General features: G+C 37.8%; 1 protein-coding gene across 2 annotated transcripts in view; it reads left to right on the plus strand.

Moving 5' to 3' along the window:
* The first annotated feature begins 5,484 nt into the window (after positions 1–5,484).
* The window catches only part of chst10 (carbohydrate sulfotransferase 10), a 249,583-nt gene continuing 234,438 nt past the window's right edge, over positions 5,485–20,629 (plus strand). Inside the window, exon 1 of one of the 2 annotated variants that reach the window (XM_028800613.2) lies at positions 5,485–5,644. The gene's annotated coding sequence lies outside the window, so the exon portion shown is untranslated. The remainder of the gene's footprint in view (positions 5,645–20,629) is intronic. The other variant, XM_028800612.2, reaches the window with a different exon arrangement.

The raw sequence follows: 20,629 nt of genomic DNA on the forward strand, positions 1-20,629 counted from the left end.
TCCTCTTATATCTCTGTGTGAGTGAGTAAGTGTATCGGTGTGGATGTATGTGCATGACTGTTACGTGGACTACAATTGAGTTCTGTTCTTGTCTAGTTCCTGCTGTGCTTCTGGAATAGCCATAAATTCCATTAAGTGACTTTAGAAAAAAATGAGTGATACATATTTTTAAATTATTATCCCTGCCTTCAGGAGCTTCACATATCAAACAAAATCACAAGGCAAAGCAGCACAAAATTATAAAGTAAATTACAAAGCAAAATTAAATGTCACATTAAATGAAAGGACTTCTGAAAAAGCTGGCAAATGGCCTAGTGTCAAGTCATAAAATACACCAGCGAACTATGCAACATTACTAAAGATTTTAGAACTATTAAAAAGTAGCTAAATGTACCGAAGGTCAAAATGTTGATACAAAAAGAGATTCAATATCACATATATGGGGTAGCACTAAATACAATGTTAAAAACAAAACCAGAAATTTCCTAAGGAGAATGCTCAAAAACATAAAAAATTTTCCTCCTCAAAATTCTTTCCTTGACATTGCTACAAAGACAAAATCCTTTATAAAATGACTGTCATGATGTCACAGGTCACATGGCACATGTGTCATATGCTTTACAACCACACTGACCATGGTGACCCAAAGCAACCACACAAAATAAATGTCCATGAACAACTAAATGCACAAATGGCAACAAAATGTCATCACCAAAACAATGATAAAAATAATAAATAAGTACAAAATGTAACATTATTTGTGCACATAGAAAGTGATTAAACAAATAACTAGAAAACATATAAGGGTCAGTATCAGTAAAAACACTTTGTTGTCACCCTGATGCTTTTAACCATTTACCTCCAAGTTATTCTGCTTCCAATCTCTGACTGATTTTCTTGTGGCATGAAGACAAATACTGCTTTAATGGGGGGTTCTTAAAAAACAAAGTGCCTTAAGCTTAGGACAAAAGTGACTAGGACAATCATCATCCTTTTCCAATATACAGATGATTAAGCCATTTTGCTAAATATTTGGAAAATAATCTCTTCACCAAGGCCTACAAGAGCCTTTGACTTGTCCCACAGCATCAGGAAAACAAAAGTCCTCTACCAAGGTGTGCCTTGCTAAGTAACTGAGAAACCAGCAGATATTTCTGTAAAAATGCTACAATTTGTTGACCACTTTCATACCTTGGCGGTCAACTGACCCAAAAAACAATATAGTTGAGTATATTCTTTAAATGGAACATTAAATCCCTGTGAAGATAATGTTTTATTTTTGCATGAACTAGATTACGTTCTTTCATTTTAGGTAAAAGACAGAAAGGTTTGATTGACCAGCACCAGTGAAAAATCTGTGAGGGGACATACTGTACTTTCACTTTCAGCCCCATTAAACAGTGAAATAACAAAGCATACTCACTTCTAAATATTGATATTATAAGATCAGTAAGAGTTTTAAGTAAAATTAATTCATAGCTCATTATCCTTTTAATAACCTCTAATGAAAAAAGAGAAAAATGTAACATAGTTGTACCTTTGGCTTTTACCAATTGTAAAAGGTGCTATATAGGTGCCTGACCCAACACAGACTCACACCGGAGGCACTTGTAAATCCCAAGAACTTTTTTATTTTTCTTCACCTGTGGGGCACGTCTTTCCCGTGACCCCCACAGGCACAACACAGTCTCCAGTACACAAATAAACACACAAGCAAAATCTTCTTTGGCTCCACCACTCCTCCTCTAAGCTTCATCCTCCTGCTTCCGACTCTGGCCGCTGAGTGGTGGTTGGTGGGCACTTTTATAGTCCACCCAGAAGTGCTCCAGGTGGTTGATTGCCGAGTTCCGGCTACACTTCCAGGTATAGCGAATATGCTGCCCATACGGGCTCAGGAGTCCCAGCTGCAGCACCCCCTGGCAGCACCTTCGGAATCCAACAGGGCTGCACCCAATTCTCATGGAGCCCTGCGGGAAACCGAGGCACCGCTACAACCTGGGGGTGGGGGTGGGGGGAGGGTGCATCTAGCGTCCAGGGGGAGGTATTGCACAGTCCATGGCTGTTCACCCTGAACATATAATGAAGGGGCGTCCCGGCCAGGCATAGACCCCAGCCGTCCGCCACACAATATACAGACTTGATGATTCTCAGGATGACATACTGTATTTATAATTGTTAATGCAATATAAACACACTAAATGTGGAATATTCACTTCTAGAATTAGGAAGCTCAACGAGAAATGCAAACTTGAAACATCAGGAAACATCATAAACTGAAGTGTGTGCTCAATTGGCCAAGTGGTGAGAGAGGCACCAAAAAGCAACCAGCATGGGATAATCTTGAATGATGTCTTCCAGAATGTGACAAAACAGGTGTGAAATATAATTAAAAAATTACTTAAAATACACAAATAAAGAAAGTAATACAAAATAGCCTTAAAATAACTGGAGATATTGACAGGTGGGAGGGCTTCCCCCTTTAAAAGCCACACTGCCTACACTCTTTTGCTTCATACAATTCTCCTTGTGTTGCTAATTTATTTACTTTTAATAGTGATTTCCAAGTATGTGAACTGTTGTGGGAAAATTTAAGAAATACAGTTAGATACAAGGCTGTTCACAGGAAATAATACTGTATGATCTTAAACCTTGACATTTTAGTACATATAAAAATAATAAGTATGGCTCAGAAATATAAAGAGCCATATGTTTGCATAAAGTGAACATTTTTGCTCCAAGTTCTTTCCTCTCTGTCTGAATATTTCTGAAAATAGGAGACCACTGGTGGTGGCTAAAAATTGTCCAGTTTCACTTCATAAAGTTAAATAACCAGAATTTACATTATTTGAGCAAAATGAAGATTTTGGGCCAGAGTATAGTAGTTTATTCCATGCACATATGTTAAATCCAAATAACAATATGGCTGTGAAGATGAATAAATAACCCAGTTTGACTCTGTGAAGGACATTTTTGCATCCAGAGATAACAAGGCCACAAGGCACTCTGTTGCTACCAGGGTAGATATTACGACGAACATCTGTAGAATATTTGATAGCAATTATTTTTCTTCAATAATTCTTTCCAGTTATAGACATGTTTTTGTAAATGTTTCCTGGGAAAAACAAAATACAGGATAAAAGAAACTTCTGACAAAGAAAAGTGATAAAAATGATAAAAGGCAGAATGTTAAATTACTGCATATGACAACTTCCATAACCCAAAGAAATTAATGTCTAAATAAGAAATTGGGTCCAACAAATGTCTGCAACCAATATAGCCTCTTTGACCAGAACTGCCTTGTGTGATCTAGTCCAGGGTCTTCATTTTTGGTCCTGGAGGTCTGCAGTGGTTGCAGATTTTGACTCCACCCAGACTCTACATTAGAAGGTAGTTTCTGCTGTTAATAAAACAAGTTATTTATTTATATGCCTCTTAACACTATCTTTCTGCTTTGTCAGGAATTTCTGATATTGCAGGTTTTGTTTTTCTGAAGATGCCATTAAGGTGTTTCTGGGAAGAAAGCAAATTAACACTTCTTGGTCCATCATTTATTTTATTGTTTCTTTCCAAGTACTTCATGAACCATTTCATGGTGAACACACAGAGGTGGAAATGAGATCAAGGTTACTATTGAGCTTGTTTGTTATTTGGAGATAGATAGATAGATAGATAGATAGATAGATAGATAGATAGATAGATAGATAGATAGATAGATAGATAGATAGATAGATAGATAGATAGATAGATAGATAGATAGATAGATAGATAGACATTTTATTTTTCCCAAAAGGATTTTTTTCTTTTTACAGAAGCTCAAAAAATATCTTAACAAACATCAAAAATGACAACAAAACTTCTGACTTGGCTAAAGATAAAAGAGCAGTCACAGTGAGACATTATGCAGGTATATTCCTGTAGGTATAGGGGTGCCTCAAAAGCATTTCTTGACACACCTATGCTGTACAATCAGTTGGCTAAAAGTACTTAATGTTTCTGTGTCACAGAGAACATGCAGCACTGTTCATAATGACCATCAGTTTTGTCGTTCTTCTCTTCTCTTCTCTACTCTTCTCTTCTCTACTACTACCTCCAGCAGGTCAAGAATGCATCCCATAACTCAGCCTGCCTTGTTTATCAGTTTGTTGACACTTAAAAGAAATCAAATGACTGTAATCATTAAATACATAAAGTAACACTTCTAAAACAATTTTGCTATAAATTTAATTTCATATACTGTGTACAGCTCTAACAAGATTATTAAGATTGATGAGCTATAGACATTAAAGGGGATTCCAGTCACTATGCGTGTAGACTTTGAAAATGAAATTGGAAATGGTGTTATTTCGTTTTATTTTAATTTTTTGCAGCATTACTGTCTGTAGAATTTGAAAATGTAGTTTTAAAAGAGAGATTGAATTTTCATTTCCTTTTTTTGCAGAAAATAACTCCCATAGAAACAAAGTCCGTGAAGAGTGCGAAGGTGGCTCAACAGCGACCTCTGTGCTTGAAAGTCTGCAATCAGGAGCAGTCGGGCTTGGCGCTCTCTATCAGGAGAATTTACAGCCGTTCCCAATAAAGAAAAGCATAGGCCTTTCAGCGCTATACAGCGCTGTGGTTAGCAGCAAATTAATATACAGTAACTATTTCTAAAAGCATCATCATCATCATCAACAACAACAACAATAAAACTTGGCGTCCTAAGCATAAAAGCACAAAGGAGCGGTTTGGCATCCCCAGTTTTGTGGATCACTCGAGTTATATTAATATTTTAATAATATGTCGATATTGAGGATAATATCTTAACAAAGTACACCATAATCGAGAACCATGTGTTCCACTGGTTTTTTAAGAGTGTAAATGAAAAACTGCATTTTTTTATGTATTGCATTTCTCGGAAAATTGTAAACACCACAATACTTTAAAATTATACAGTATATTTATACAGTACTTCACAATTACAGTCATCGTCATTAAGCGATCTTAACACTTCTTGTCCTAAAGTCCTGCTGCACTGCGAAGCGCGGTGGCACTCTTCTACACTAATTCTGTTTTGCCGAGGAAGCGGTTTGATCGGTCTCGAGAAGCTGTCAGAGTCATACGTCCAGCTAACCTAAATGTTTGAAATAACCATGCTCAGAAAATATTTACATCAGAGGAACTTTGGCTAAACCCTCTTAAAATAACAAATCATTCAGTGGATCGAGCAAGATTTAGTCAGGTAATGAGGCCGTTACCTTAATGCAAATAAAAAGTCCCGAGTGAGTGTGCAAAGATCGCTCAGTAGTATTCTTTATGTGATTACTCTGAAATATTGCAAAAATGTCCAGAATAAATCCGATCTATTATATAGTTAGAACTCGTGACATCAAGGCATGAAACTACCCGGTCTGAAAACACTGAGAGCCTTTAGTGATTTTAGAGTAGAACATGAAAGTCACCCTCGACAAACAGCGTCATCTACAGAGGAATGGCTTATTCCTTATATGGCCGCGAGGGTGCGCCAGCACTCCCTGCTTGTGTTTATACTGTTAAGAAGGAAAAAAATACACGCAGGTGCAGTGAGATGCCGGAAAGGGCGATAAAACTGACACTTTGTAACAGAAGGGGAGTCGGACTGTCGAGGTTTATGAGCTGCAAAGTGCAGGTGGGTTCGAATTCCTTGATGTGTCGCCTCTCTGGTGCAACACTTTCATGCTGCTGCAGTTGTCGGTTTGCATATCCCCGGAGCAGCACAAAAGAGAAGCAATCGCGCGTGTGCTTAATGTTTTTTTTTTGTTTGTTTCATTGGGACTAGAGGCCTTTTTGTGCATGGTAGGGTTTGTACTTTTTTGGCTGCTGTTCTGTCTCGTGTACGCTTTGGTGTCGACTAGGGAACGCTTAGTTGAGGGCGATTGCAGATGGACGCCGGTCAGGAAGTGTGGCAGCGCTGTGCGCGACCATCTTTTTTGACGTGTTTCGGATGGTTTCAGACGCGTCCTTGTGTAGGGATCGGAGCGCTGTACTTTTTATAAGTCGCTTTGATTTATTGAGAGGGCTGGACAATATGCGGATCTTGTTTAAAATGTTTCTATTATGAAACAGTTGTAAAATGTGACAAAGAAAAACTCAAGCTGGTTTAAGGGTCGCTCATCTTTTATGTTTTACTTTAGATGCGTTTGTTTTGTTTTTGTTTTACTTCAACGGTTCACCCAATGTACTGGCATCAAATTGTAGGTATAAGCGAACAAAGGGAAATTTTTCCACTCGGGATCTAGGGACCGCGGAGAGGCAGCGACCCCTGAGTACCGACACAAACACCCACGGCAGCAATTTTGGACTCCCTGATAGCTCGTTTTTTTTTTTCTGGAAGCACGCCGGGGATTGAACATACCGGCAAAATCGTGCCAGGACCGAAGTTCCGTGATTTTCTTTTTAAAGCCTCTACAGTTTAATCCAAATGGCAAATGTGAATTTAAATTTTGAACCCTTTAAAGTACTGAGAACTTTATCGAGACATCGTTTCAGCGTAGTTGAAATACACGGACTTAAACGTGAGGCGTTAACGTGTTAGCTGCACAAAGATCAGTGTTAAAATGTCATCATTCGCAAAACGCACAACTCATGTTTTTATGATTTCTCTAGGAGTTATTGCCGCCGCGGGTTTGACACGCCAACCACTGTACAGGGTTAGAGTTGTGTGTTAAAGGTGCCTAGCGCCGATGTTTGGAGTATCAAATACTGCGGCAGATCAGTTTTAGGTCGTCACGGTATTTTAAGAAATGTCGATCAAAGAGGCTTTATTCGTTTTCTGTCACGGGGAACTTGAGTCTATATCGGTTTCTACTTATCCAAACCAGGATTTAATGTTAAACGCGATTTCACATCCTATCCACCCACATTCAATCGCACTGGGCAAGTTAACCTGATCACATGTCTTTGAACTGAAATGCTGGAGGTGATCGACGCGCACACTTGGAGAAGATGCAAACACGCAGTCCGTAGCCAGACTGGAGATCGAGCACTGCGAGGCAGCGGCACAGCCGATAGGGAATCGTGTGTGCGTTCCTATTGTCGATCATATAATATTTAAGTTGTAATCTTATAATAACTCTTGAAGTGACTGACAGGTTTAGTGAAACTTAATGAAGTTACACCCGGATCGACGTTTTGGCAGTTGTTGTTGACATTTTCTGACTTTACTTTCCCTGTGTTTATTTATAAGTAGTATTGACCTATGCCTTATTTTGTGGTTATAATCAATACTTATTGGTTTAGTCCATTAATTTATTATATAAACTAATGATAAGGTTTAAAGTTGATTTTAGTACAAGGTTTCTCATCACGGCATGTCCCTGATTAAGCGCCTTTCTTAGAATAAATGTCAGCAAATTCAGAGACTCTTGGAAGGAACTGGAAAAGCATATTGATCGAGTTTAGAACTTGCGTATCTGGGGCGATTTCGCATTTTTACCGTTATGCACAAGATACTGTGTATTTCTTTAAGGTTAGTACTGTCAGAATGCCTGCTTGCCTTTTTTTATTTTTTAAAATTCAATGCAAATATCAAAAATGCCTCTCAAGTATGAAGGTCTACTTCGGGCTGCAGGTTTTCCTTCCTGCCACTTTCTTAATCAGTAACCAATTTCTGCTGTTAAATTTTCTTTCCCTTTATTTTGATTGCCTTTATTTTTTTAAGACTCAGTCATTTGAATTGTATCTTTATTTCTCAAATGGAAACTAAACAAAAATGTTATGTGAAGTGAGGTAGAACTGTTGATTTTTGTTTTTTTTAAGAGCATTGTCAAAATCTGTTGTGGACCTGAGCAGATCAACATGACTGAGACCTTCGTCTTTCTTTATTTGCAGATATTGCATGATGGACAGTGGTTGGCCGGTCATCTGTTGACACACTTCATATCTCATATAAGTGTTTGGCTGCTAATTAAGGAAAAATTAAGGGGCCTGAATCTTAACTAGAAAGTCATTTAACATTATGGCAAAAAAGTTAAACCGCAACAAAGACTATAAAAAAAAATGGTAAGAGTGAAAACCTTTAGGCACTGGCCCCAGAGAATTTAAGTTAGATACCCTGTTCTATGCACAGTATCATTAATTTTTATGCTTTAAGCCTCTTTAGCACTATTACAGCTTGGTATGTTAAATCACTTCATCCTAATAAACACTGCTATTAATTATAAACCACTCTTTTCGCTTATCTTAGTGGTTCTTCTCTGTATTGAACAATACATGTACATAAACCAGTAAGATACTATGTGATTTCTATTTATTTATTGCCCTTGGCTTAATGACAGTTACATTTGGGAGAGTGGGAAATCTGCACATTTATCAAGTTTGCATGGATTTTTGCTATTCTGGCATCTTTCAAGATCATGGCATTATGTGTTTTCACACATAAAATTCTATTTTGGTTGTCAAGGTTTAGGTCATCATGAAACACTTCATTTTTCATACACTATCATTGTTTTTATTTATCTGTCCCAAATTCAGTTTCCACAGGGTTGAAATGCCTGTTTATCAACTTATTTATTTTTTGTTCAGCTGAATGCAAATGTCACAAATGCCCAAGTATGGCCTTGTAGTGAATTGCACTGTAAAACTGGCATCTTTTGAGGGCAGAATGGAAGTAATAATCATAGCTATTGTGCATCTGGCAGCTGCCTTTATGCTTTTGTTCATCTGGTCTGTTGTACACTATTTGTCCTTTCTGATCTTTCTAGTCACAGTAGGCTATCCATGTTGTTTACATTATGTTTCTAGGTTATTTTTCAAAGTTATACTAATTGCTGTTTAATTCAATAGACAATTCTAGACCACCCTATGGATGTTTGGGGTTACATGTTTGTCGTCTGTGCCATACAGTATAAAAAGGTTTGCTTGTCTTTGAATGGAACTTGCATACAATACATAGTATACATGAAGTAGCTAAACCTGTATCAAACAACTTTTTGAAATATGTAAAATGTTACTATGCTGATAGTAACAGAAATTAAGTTATTTTTGTACAGTGCTGTTCATTGAGTCCAGGTTCAGAGTGCTGGTACTGTGAAGAGCATACTTGTGTTGATGGCAGAGCAGTAACATAGCGTGGGTGTCAGCCGCCCCCTTATTTAGGTATGGTTCAAATTTTTACAAGATATTATTATTATTTATTGTGAAATTTTGCCGCCCCCTAAAAGTGCGTTCAAGGAACCTCCACCATGCTTCACTGTTGCCTGCAGACACTCATTATTGTACCGCTCTCCAGCCCTTCGACGAACAAACTGCCTTCTGCTACAGCCAAATATTTCAAATTTTGACTCATCAGTCCAGAGCATCTGCTGCCATTTTTCTGCACCCCAGTTCCTATGTTTTTGTGCATACTTGAGTCGCTTGGCCTTGTTTCCACGTCAGAGGTATGGCTTTTTGGCTGCAACTCTTCCATGAAGACCACTTTTGGCCAGACTTCTCCGGACAGTAGATGGGTGTACCTGGGTCCCACTGGTTTCTGCCAGTTCTGAGCTGATGGCACTGCTGGACATCTTCCAATTTCGAAGGGTAATAAGCTTTATGTTTCTTTCATCTGCTGCACTAAGTTTCCTTGGCCGACCACTGCGTCTACGATCCTCATCGTTGCCCGTTTCTTTGTGCTTCTTCAAAAGAGCTTGAACAGCACATCTTGAAACCCCAGTCTGCTTTGAAATCTTTGTCTGGGAGAGACCTTGCTGATGCAGTATAACTACCTTGTGTCTTGTTGCTGTGCTCAATCTTGCCATGACATGAAACTGTCTTCCACAACCTCACCTTGGTAGCAGAGTTTGGCTGTTCCTCACCCAGTTTTAAGCCTCCTACACAGCTGTTTCTGTTTCAGTTAATGACTGTGTTTCAACCTACATGTGACATTGATGATCATTAGCACCTGTTTGGTATAATTGGTTGATCATACACCTGACTAGAATCCTACAAAATCCCTGACTTTGTGCAAGTGTACCTATAAGAATTGATGCTGGTTTGAAGGCAAAAGGTAGTAACGCCAAATATTGATTTAATTTAGATTTTTCTTTTGTTTACTCACTTTGCATTTTGTAAATTGATAACAATAAACAATCATTATTTATATTTCTGAAAGCATTCTTTGTTTACAGCATTTTTTCACACCTGCCTAAAACTTTTGCACAGTACTGTAAGAGAATGCAAGACCAAAGACAACTGTCCTGTGATTCAGTTCAGCTGAAGTTAAACAAATGACATTCAAGCAAAGAGGCTGGTGAAAACGCTGTAACAACTTGCTTCCTGCTGTGAAACTGAATTTAAATTATATAGTCAGTTCCTATACATTTAGAAAATCCATGTTCTGAAAAATTTTCATGTTTGAATGCAGGTTTTCAGGAGATTATAGAAATGGTTTGCCTTGAGACTTGAAAACCAATACAAGACCCATGAGAGTTGCCTACTTGTTTTTTTTATTATGTTTTGGAGCATAATATACTATACAGTACATGCCGACTTAATTATTTGATTGCCTGATATTTTTTGAAATGTTAGCTTTCATGCAAACGGCATGCTTTTGACAACACTTTTTGTGATATTTAATAACTGTTACATTTTATGATTGGAATTAAGTTTTGAAGCACGCAATTTTCAACTGCCAAAAATAGTGATAAATAGTACATTTGTTGTTTGGCTGAATGTATGATGCTGCTTCCATTGATGTCATTTTTAAATGGCGATATGTCACACCACTTTATGCCATCTTTAGAGGATTTCTTTACAATGAGGAATGGAATACTTTTATAAAAGAAAATTACAAATTGACAAAGGAAGGGAGTAGGAGAAGAGACTGTACTGGGACAAACTGAATTGTGACTCAAAGCAGCTCTTAGTAAATGTGGCTATATTCGACTTGCCAGCGAAAAAATGGACAAAGTGCTACAATAAGCTGACTTCACTCACAATCATTGACATCATTACCTATTGCGTTTTTTGACTTGGTGCACACATTGTGCATGAGTTTTAAAAGTTATAAATTACAGTTAGCACACAAACAGCCTATTAATAACTGGATGCAAGGTCTTCAAATTTGCACACCAGCAAACTGCAAAAAAACAGTCATTGTAGCCAAGCTGTCGGTGTTTTTTCACCTACCATCTTAAGATTTTTTTTTTCCCTCCGCTTTTCCTCCTCTGTTTGTCAGCAGGGGGTGAAAGTGCACTTGGGTTGATGGATTTATATACTAGTCTTTTAGTTATTTTTGAAAGTGTGTGTGGGTATAATTTTATTTTTTTCCATCATTTTCAGCCTTTTTTTTTCTAATTTATTCTTAATATTCTCTTTTAAAACTGACTTCAGTTGTTAAGGGATTTTTCATCAGCTTATAGTTTTATAATTTAATTTCTTTGAAAACCATAAATAAAAGGTAAAATTAATTTAGGCCTTATGTAAGGGCACAAAATCAATGGACAAAAAATAAATAAGGCGCAAAACTATTTTGGCAATCTGAATTCAGCCCAGTGTATTCTGAAATTCAGCTTTGACCAAGAATTTTCATTTTGGTGCACCAACAGAATTGGGCAGAGGCAAGTCTGAAAGATAGTAAGGAAGATTCAGCCATTAAGTTTTCTAGTTGTAGGATGCAATATAAGAAGGTTTATTATAGTAGGCTGCATTATTATTATGATTTTTTTTTTTTTTAAAGACCCAAAGCTGCACTCTTTTTTTTAAATCCAGGATTTCAGTTTTTTTTTGGGGGGTTGGGGTTGATCTTGAATGTACAAAGTATCTTTTCTAAAATGTTTGAACAAGTCATTTGAAATCAGTATGTTCCGCTGTAGCTATAAGGACTGTATCATTCACTCTGTAGTATGTAATGGAGATTGTAATCTCATGCCATCTGCATGAGTCTTTCACATGTTAAATGGCTATGTTAGATACACCTGCTTTACGGAATTGCTTCAGCTCTTGGCGGCACTATTCGTATTTCATAACATGGTTGTGTTTTAAGTGATGAAACAAGCTGCTTATGTTACATATCAGTCCAGAAACGAGAGTTTACAATTGACTTCTGTTTGTAACACTGCCCCATCTACTGGAGCCAAATTATGACCTTCATTTGCACTTTAGTCACCCCCTGCCTGACTGGGGCCCAGCATAAGTTCCAAGCATAAAGTTAAACATCCTATGTCAGACAGTGTTTCCTTGCCTTCATTCCATGGCTCTTGGATAGGGTAATGGGTAAGCAGAAAGTTTCTTTGTGGGGTGTGGTATAGCTTCACGCCTCCAGTGTCTTGGGTGTAAAGTCCTGCCAAAGCTGCTTCTGTGATGTGTCTTCTCTCCCTCTCCATGGTGAAGACATTTTTTGACTTCAGTTAAATAACATGCTTGTTTGTTGACCTGGAACAAAGAATGGCATAACAAAAAGAAATAAAAGTGCTAAAGTAGTAAATGACAAAATCAAATAATTTGTAAAATTATTATAAAATATACAAGCAACGCACATGCAAATAAAACCCAAATAAGAGAGAGAGGCAAACCTAAAAATTGTTAATCTGTGAAATCTGTATAGAGTAAACGTGTCTTCAGTCGTTTCTTCACTTCTGATACCTGTTGGCAGGCTGTCCCATAGGCAAGGAGCACACCAAGAAAACGCTTTTTTTTTTTTTTTTTTTTGTTTCCCCCCCCCCCCCCCCCCATATTGATCCAAGTTTATAGCGCGTAAGGGAAAGTAGGGTTTGATGGGGTCAAAGATGTAATGAAGAGCTCTGCCTTGGAATTCCATCTGTCTAAGTTTTAAGTGTATTGTGTTCATAAATAGGGTACCAGTGTAAATGTGAGAGTACAGGGGTGTTGTTTTGGTGCAATGATGTAAGAATCTGAGCGGCACAATTTTGCGTATACTGGAGGTTCTTGGGAGAACCTGCTGGTAGACCAAAGAGAAGCAATTTACAATATTCAAAGGGAAAAGTCATAAAAGCATGACTAAGCCTTTCAGCAGCACTTTGTAACAGAAATGGTTGGAGTCTTTTAAATATTGTGAAGATGAAAGGAGGAAATTTTGGTAATGTGTTTTAATATGTGCCTCAAATATGAAATGACTGTCAGAGTTATAGGCATTAGTGGTAGCGGTAGTGGTTTATTTCAATTACCTATTAATACTTTAGGCGATTGTGTTCCTTTAATGTGAATAGGGACATCCTTCACATCTTCTAGAGCTCTGTGATGGCCACTGTGATTAAAAGGACAGACTCCTCTATGGGACCTTCTATCTGTCTATTTTTAATTATTTATTTAAAGAGCTTCTGTAAAAAGCCACATTTCCCCCGAGGACAAATAAAGTTCTCTTATCTATCTAAAATAACCTCTGTCTTTGAACAGTTTAGGTGACTGAAACTGAAACTGTGTAGCTTCCATGACTGTACCAATTGTCTTCAAGAAATAGAAAGGGTTTTTTTTTTTATGATCTAAGGGTAACATACTATACATATTGAACAGAATAGGCCCCAGAACGAACATGTCATACTGGAGCAGAGTGAGATTATTACCCATGAGGACTGAACATTCTGATAAAAAAAGTCTTGAGTGAGTCAAACATTGTAGTACCAGACTGCCCTGGCTACTTTTCCATACTGTCAATTAAAAGCTTTTGGCAGACCGTGTCAAAGGCAGCACTGAGGTCAGGCTGTACTGGGATGTTGAATACCCCTGAGTCAGCCAGATAAGGAGGTCATTCATAACCCTGACTAAAGCAGTTTCAGTAGTGTGCCCTGTGCTGAAGCCAGATTGGAATGGGTCCATTAAATTATGAAGAGACAGATGATTGTGTAATCAAGGATTTTTACAAGAAACAAAATGTCAGAGATTGGTCTGTAATTAGATCATTTGCATCGTGCCCTGGCTTGTTGTAATTGCATCAGTTTTTTAATTCAGGGGAACCAATGCAGTTGTAAGAGAGGTATTAACAGTCATAGTGGAAGATCATTTTTAAAGATTGGAGTGGGTCAAGAATGTAGGTGGACTGATAGCACTTATTTTTGACACCAACTTAAAACTTAATTCCACAATTAAAGAAGTGAAACTCGAAAGCAGCAGTAGGAGGAGAACAGAGGACAAATCTCATCTGGATTAGAGTAGGAGGCACTGGATAGAAAAGCAAACTGTTCGAATTATACTGGTCCGCAGAGTTAATAGTTGGAATCTCAACAACAAAATGAAAGAGACTATGATTGATATTTTTAATATTCCTTTATGTCACAATGCATTTTTGCAAGGTCTGAGAGAATGGAACATTTGAATCTAATGCATTGAGTTTATGGTCAGAAATGCTCAATTCATTGCTCAGAAGATTCTGTGTCAATGGCAGCAGTGTTGACTAAATCCAGAATATGACCTTTGTGTGTGTGTGTGGAAAATTTAACCTGCTGTGAGTTGTTGAAACACTCAAGGATGTTAGAAAAATTCCCTGCATAGCTACAGCTTGGGTTGTCAACATTGATATTAAAAATCGTCAAACAACATCATAGCAGAAGAAGTGGGACTGAAGAAAGTCGGGAGTTCAGTAAATTCTGCTGTAAAACAATAGATTTGACTTGGGAGGACAGTAGATCAGTACAAGTAAGGCTGGAGAAACACAAATAATTTTAAGCACAAGACATTCAAAAGATGCTGCACCAGGAACAACAACGTTAGATATATAAATAACAGAAAGACCACCACCCTTTCCAGAAGGCAATGTTTATCAATATAGTAGTAACCTGTGGGAGAACACCTACTGTATTAAGACTTTAACAGTCATTGAGCTGGTGCCAAGTTTCGCACAAACAGTAATTCCAGTTATGTCCACCCTGACCAACTGACCTTCTCATTCACCTGTCATTTAGAGACTTTAAAAAGTATCAACAGTAGGTATAGAAAAGAATCACCCCTTCAAAATATTCCCATTTTTTTTTGCTTTACAGCCTTAAATGAAAACACACAAACCAATATTTTTTTCCAGCTTTACTTACTCAATGCAATCGATAACATCCAAGTGAAAGCTATCATAGCTACAGTTTGGAAGAATTTTAAAAAATAAAAAACAAATACTCAGAATAATAAAGGATCACCCCCCTCCCTAAAATCACTCAGGTGTAAGTAACCACCAATTCCATTGTAGACCATGGTTACTGGCTTCCAAATGTGATCAATTGTAATCAGTGTGATTAGTGAAGCATAAAAACAGCTGTTCCTGGAGCATTCCCTTGCTTGGTAGTGTAACTGACAGCAAACAACTGACTATGGGTAGCAAGCCACCTTCAAAAGATCTCAGGGATAGAGTTGTGGATAGACATAAGGCAGGAGATGGATACAAAAAATCTCAAAAGGCTTTATCAATCCCAAGGAGCACGGTAAAGTCCACAATAAAGAAGTGGCAAGTGTTTGGTACTACTAGGACCCTCCCTGGATCTGGCCGTAACTCCAAACTGAATGGAAGAGCAAGGAGGAAACTGGTAAGAGAGGCTACCAAGAGGTGAATGGTCACTTTGAAGGAGTTTTAGGATTTTATGGCAAAGAGTGGTCATTGTGTGCATGTGACAACAATTTCACAAGCGCTCCACAATTGTGGCTTGTTCTGGAGGGTCGCAAGGAAATAGCCTCTTCTCAAGAAAGGCCACGTTAAGGCTCGCTTGAGCTTTGCCAGAATGCACCTTGAAGATTCTGATGCCAAGTGGAAAAAGGTCTTATGGTCAAATGAGACCAAAATTGAACTATTTGGCCTCAATACCAAACGGTACACCTGGTGAAAATCCAATGCAGCTCACCATCCACAACACACCATACCTACAGTAAAGCATAGAGGTGGCAGCATCCTGTTGTGGGGGTGTTTCTCTGCTGCAGGGCCTGGGGCTCTCATTAGGGTAGAAGGAAAAATGGATGCGGCAAAATACCATCAAATTCTTGTGGAAAACCTGCTACCCTCTGCCAGAAAGTTGAAGATGGGCAGAATTTTCACCTTTCAACACGATAACAACCCAAAGCACACAGCAAAATTGACCACACAGTGGCTGAAGGAGAAAAAAGTGAATGTCCTTGTGTAGCCCAGACCTAAATCCCATTGAAAATCTGTGAAAAGATTTCAAGATAGCAGTCCACCAACACTCACCATCCAATTTGATCAAACTTGAACAGTTCTGTAAAGAAGAGTGGGCAAATATTGCTTAGTCTAGATGTGCAAAGCTGACAAAGAAGTTTCCCAATAGACTCGAGGCTGTCATTAAAGCAAAAGGTGGTTCAACAAAATGACATTGACATTGGGGGGTGCCTTTATTAATCTCAGTATGTCTTGTTTTTAATTTTTTATCATTTTTCTGCAGTAGCTGTGATATCTTTCACTTGGATGTTACAGGTTGCATTGAGTAAGTAAAGCTGGGAAGAAATATTTTTTGTGTGTGTTTTCATTTAAGGCTGTAAAGCAAAAAAAATGGGAATATTTTGAAGGGGGTTATTCTTTTCTATACCCAGTGTGTGTGTGTGTGTGTGTGTGTGTGTGTGTGTGTACACACTAATATATATATTCTAATATAAAATATTCTTTTCGCGTTTGAAACGGAAATTACATATGACCACGTGATATGGAAGTTACCTATGACCACAGAACATATAATACAGGAACTAGCCAGGCACATTCTGACAGAGAAGTTTTATTTATTCGTCCACGTGACTGTCGCTGAAACTGCCACATTGTAACTTTTTTTTAGTTGGCAGTACTTGATAGTAGAAGAGATGAGGAAAACAGCTTTGCGTCTTTCTACTTTTTAACCGCGCCGAGCTGTAAACAATGTGAAGAAGAGACCGCCTTCAGCTGCAAGGGGTCGTGAGAACAAAGTGGACGCTGGGAGGTGCGGAATGTCAGGCTGCTCCGCTGAGTTGAGAGGGGGAAGAAAATGCAAGGTTGCCACTTTTTGTTTCATTGGTCTGCAAAAAAAAACCCAAAAAACAGTTTAAGGTAAATTTGTATTTTTGTGGAAATAGAGAAGAATAAACCTAAAACATATCACTTCATTCCAAATGCATTTTGACCTATAATATGTGTGTATTATTTTAAATAATTGACTAAGGTGAAAGATCACTGTTCCATCTCAACTCTCACAGTCTGGGTAGCTTTCTGTTTTGTCAGAGTTGCAATTCTGAGTTTGTCTAGTATTCACATGGTATTTCTGATTTGACAACTCTGATTTACTGTCTGTCAGAGAGCATGTGAATGCAGCAAGGGCTTGCAAAAAGCAGGTGCAGTGTAGCGGAATGGTGTCAAAATTGCTGACTGTAGGTAAAAGGTTCCAAAGAGTAAAAGCAAACTCCAAAGTTCAAGAACCAATATTTCGTAACATTGACAGTTCAACAGTAAATTTGGAGAAAATTTTAAGACTGTAAAAAGTCACAATGAGCAAGAAAGTACATATCACCTGGTGAGAGACAGCAAAGTGCACACAGTGTACTCGTACTGTAAGCAAGTGAAGAACAACAGGCTTCAGGTAGCCCTGGTAATTGGCAACTTTAAATTGTCCGTGAGCTTTCAAGGATGCCTGTGTATGTTGCACTGCCCTGTAGTAGACTGTATAGACTGTAGTACTGTACAGAGCTGGTTTTTGCCTTACACCTGATTCCATGAGAATAGGCTCCAACTCCCATGACCCTGAATTGGAAAGCAAATTTGATTATGAATGGATGAAGTGTGTGGGGTTTTTTTGTGTTTTTTTCACAAATTAATTAGTAGTAATTTTTAAATCTGTTCCATCCAGTAGCAGCCTGTAACATTCTAGTTAAACATTATGTAGAGCACCTTCCAGAGGTCTCCCATACTGTACAAAGCATTATATTGAAATTAGTTTTTTTTTAAAAATGTCCAAATTAAATTATAATGTATTTATGTTCTCTTTAAATTTTCTCTTTGTTTTCTTTCTGAGAGATTAGTGCATGGTATGGTTACAATGGTTTCTTAATATATTGTAGCTTGTTTGCACTGACTTAGTGATTTTTAGCTTATAGTGTAACCAACAAATGTTAAATGGTGATAGAAAACTGTGAACTTAGACTAGGAAGCCACTACAGCTTAGTGACATCTCACCAGAAAGCAATCTGAGTTCTGTTACTAGTTCTGTGGCAGATGTGGTCTTTGCTACTTTCCATACGTGGATTGATTACATTATTGACTCCTGATTTGCTGCACATATAAGTGATACAGCTGATGAAGTGTGTTCTGCTGACATTTGCCGGGATGGATCATGGTCTGATAATGGTTTTTTGACTCTACACGCCCAGTCTGGATCAGTAGAAATAGTTTCTTTGGCATATGTGACAAAATATTGGTGAACTTTGCAGCTGCAGAGATGGGGAATGAGGAGGTACTGGGTATGTTTTGGATCTTCTAATAATGGACTGCTATAAAGTTATGTCCTGTACTTTGGCTGTACATGTACTAAACATTGTCATCTGTGGCTTTCAGCATCACGTTTACTGTCAGTTCCAAATGTAGTATGACTAAAGTGTCTTGAGTTACGCTGGTTCATGACAAAACTTTTCTACCACCTTCTATAATGTCAGTCTTCTGTAAGTGACTATGTACAAATGACACTGCCTACCAACCATTGGATTGGATTGGAGAAGGCACATCAAGGCTTAAGTGCTTATTTAAGGTTGTCTAAGGGTTATAGATGATGATTGTTGCAATGTAAATTACACGATTATTAATATTATTTGTTGCAAAGGTTGTGTGGGTGATGTAATTATTATGAAATATGCATCTCTTAGATTTGCTTATTGACTGTTCTCCCGGTCATAAAGTAAAATATTCAGTATATCTGTTAAAAACTACTGTTTAACATGCATCCTGTGAACCAAGCTTGAGATTGTAAATGGAGAGAGCTTCTCTTTTGCTGTAATAAAGAATTTTTAATTCATGTCAGCCAGTTTTGTTTTTTTTTTTTTTTTACTTGACTTAGGCAGTAATCTCCAAATTGGCTGATGTCAAAAAATATTTTTTTGGCTCTGCTTTTCTAATCATTATGGTAATTAAGTTTTAGTGCTCTGCTAGGGAAAGTATTACAGGACTTGAAAAAATGTTCTTGTAGTTCTGTTGTCAGAAGGCAGCTTGTTTATATTTTTTAAAGAAAAAAAGGGGGGCAGAGTTAAGGAAGAGAAGGTCAAAATATTGCATTTCACAAGCCTCGAACCAGGAGGATCTATCTTATGTGTGGTGATTAAATCCAGAGGAATATTTGTCCAGCTGAATGTAGAGTGGAAAATATGCACCCTTATGATTCAGAGGCGCACATTTTCCCCTGAAATTTAGTAGAGGTATGTTCAGACCCTTTCATACTGCCCTATAATTAAAATGGTTGCTCCTTGTAACAGTATGATACAGAGGGTGTGTGAACAAGCTTTGTTTACTACAACTTGCATGTTAAATTAGAAAAAGAGCTGATAGTCTGAAAATATACAGTAGATGCTCATAATAATAAAGTAAAATCTGTCCTTGCTGCTTAGTAAACAATAGGCTAGTTAGCTTAAGAGCAAAATTAGGCTGTTTCACTTGTAAATGTGTTAAGCCTGTTAGCCTTGTATTTTCTTGGTAAACATCTTACAAGTATCTTATTTTATTAGTGTTGTGGGTTGTAATTAAAGGCCTTTTTATTTTTGTTTTTTTAGCTTTTGTTGTTAATGCCCTATGTACAGTAGATGCCAGATGTATTTAACACATGTATCCATATTATATATACAGTATATAGTATATTAATTAACACACAAAAACTAGGATTGTATATGTTTTAGTAAAGTTTGATTAAGGTGATCCTTAAATAATAAGCCTAAAAGATTTCATCTTCGGCACGGTGGGTAGCGCTGCTGCCTCGCAGTTGGGAGACCTGGGGACCTGGGTTCGCCTCCCGGGTCCTCCCTGCATGGAGTTTGCATGTTCTCCCCGTGTCTGCGTGGGTTTCCTCCAGGTACTCCGGTTTCCTCCCACGGTCCAAAGACATTCAGGTTAGGTGCATTGGTGATCCTAAATTGTCCCTAGTGTGTGTGTGTGTGCGTGTGCCCTGCGGTGGGCTGGCGCCCTGTGTTGGCTGGGATTGACTCCAGCAGACCCCTGTGACCCTGTAGTTAGGATATAGCGGGTTGGATAATGGATGGGATGGATTTCATCTTGTGTATATATAATACAAAGCGGATTTACTAACTCCTCAACCAAAAAACTATTTTCCATTTAGTTATAAAGCGTAAATTTGGCTGGATGGCACATCTAGGTCTGTATTTATCCACCCAAGAAAGAACATTTTGGTGTATTATTTAGTAGTGAAAAAAAATCCCTACAATAGAAAAACTAAATACCCAAAAATCTCAAAAAGGCTTTGATTAAATTGAAACTTAGTGACGTTATAGAAAAAAGAAAATTAGCTGATCTGTGTGGTTTTAGCTGCTGGAAGGTAAGGCAGGATCAGGCACGAGGGAAATGCATGCTAAAAAATTCAAGCAAACGATCCACACAAGAATAGAGATGAGTTGTTATACATGTAGAATAAAAGGCAAAAAAAGGAAAATGTTTCTTCTTGTTAAACTTCAATTTTTTTCAATACTTAAGGATGAATTGTTTCATTATGCTTTACATTCGGTACATTATAAACGT

This window comes from Erpetoichthys calabaricus, chromosome 4, assembly GCF_900747795.2.
Source record: "Erpetoichthys calabaricus chromosome 4, fErpCal1.3, whole genome shotgun sequence".
Classification (NCBI taxonomy): Eukaryota; Metazoa; Chordata; class Cladistia; order Polypteriformes; family Polypteridae; genus Erpetoichthys; species Erpetoichthys calabaricus.